Consider the following 1,157-nt stretch of genomic DNA (forward strand, 5'->3'; position numbering starts at 1 on the left):
AGTAAGTTTAACGCTTCACGTTCCACTCGTGTGAGATTAGGCTTTTCGTGTGTTATGGAAAGGTTCGCTGTTTGGCTATTCATACTAGCAAATGCTTTCAATATTTCAGGATGGATGGCGGCCTGAGGGGGTGTCCACGTGGATTTAGGAATAAACATTGTTCTAGCACCACGTGGGGGGTGGTTTCGAAAAAAATATGTGCAGCTAAGATTTCGTTGAAATCGTTCAATGGATGGTCGGAGATAATTCAAGTTAGCTATCTTTGGTGTGGGAATAAACTTAAGTCCACGGTCTAAGATTGAATGCTGAAGGGGTGTGAGAATTTTGCGGCTCAAGTTAACTACAGTTTGGCCTAGCGGTGGCCTCTCAGTATTTTTATCCCCAGTAATTAGTTTAAAGACTTACTCGATGCTTGAAGCTGGTGTATCCAAAACAAAAAAATGCTGTTTGCTGTTTCTGGAGACCAATGAAGATTATCAACTGTTTCGAATTCTTCTTCGTAGGGTGGTAAGATTGTCGCGCTGTTGATACTGGACTCCATCATCATGTTGTTGAGGGTGCTGAGGTTCTGTTGTGCTTTCTTCGAGATTTTATTTGAAATGGGTATACATGTGAAGAGGATCTTGGAGTTTGGGAAGGTTTTGTTGGCTGTGGCGATTAATTTCTGGGCTTGGTTAAAGGAGGTCTTTGGTATCTGATCACGGTTGTTGAGGCCTACATGAAGAATAATGGTAGTAGGTTTGGGATCATGGTCGTATGATTCCAGGATTGACTGTATGTGATGGATTTGGGCACCGGGGTAAGAATGTATTTCGGTGTCCGAACTGGTTTTGGTAATTCGATTCAGGTTAGATGATCCAATTATTAAGGTTGATTTCTTTAGAGCAGGTAGTTTCCATAATGATTTGTCCTTGGTTTGGTGATAATACGGTTTGGTAGCGGATATAATGGTCGTCGACGGTGTGATTGGTACTGGTTTGGTAGTTGTTAGAATTGTAGCATTTGGAACGGACTGGGATCTGGTTCGAGGAGGGGAAGGTCTGGATACATGTCTCGACTTGGATGGAGACTGAGGGGTGGTTTGCTGGTCCAAAAACGCACAGAAGGAAGAAAGGTTGGCGGATCCTGGATCACGTGGTGAAGATTCAGATGGTGTG

The sequence above is a fragment of the Lottia gigantea genome (genome assembly GCF_000327385.1).
Source record: "Lottia gigantea unplaced genomic scaffold LOTGIsca_9, whole genome shotgun sequence".
NCBI classification, from domain to species: domain Eukaryota; kingdom Metazoa; phylum Mollusca; class Gastropoda; family Lottiidae; genus Lottia; species Lottia gigantea.